The sequence below is a fragment of the Rhinolophus sinicus genome, chromosome 3, assembly GCF_057876585.1.
Source record: "Rhinolophus sinicus isolate RSI-liver-muscle chromosome 3, RSI-T2T, whole genome shotgun sequence".
Taxonomy (NCBI): Eukaryota; Metazoa; Chordata; class Mammalia; order Chiroptera; family Rhinolophidae; genus Rhinolophus; species Rhinolophus sinicus.
In genome coordinates this window covers 102,155,001-102,155,355 of record NC_142503.1, presented here as the reverse complement: position 1 = coordinate 102,155,355, position 355 = coordinate 102,155,001, and positions in this window count along the sequence as shown.

The window sequence follows — 355 nt, the reverse complement described above, 5'->3', positions numbered from 1 at the left end:
AGACCCTTCCAGCTGTGGCTCCCATGGCCTGTCTGACCCCTCACCTGTTACTCTCCATTCCCCAGGCTCCCTCCTCATCAGGCACAAAAGCCCCCTTGATGTTCCTGAGACATTCCAGGCAAACTCCTGCCCGTGTCCGTCTGGTTCGGTGCCTGCAGGAAACAGAAGGCTCCCTGAAACTAGGCCATTGAGGAGAGTTTCATAAAGGGACCATTTACAAAGGTATGGTAAGCTTTAGGGAAGCCAACAAGGGACAATGTAGCACCCCAGGTTTAGAAACAGCAGGCTGGAAGTGGAGAGAGGAAGCAGCAGAAAACAACCCAGAGAAGGTGGCCATGGAGAGGATACAGAGAGG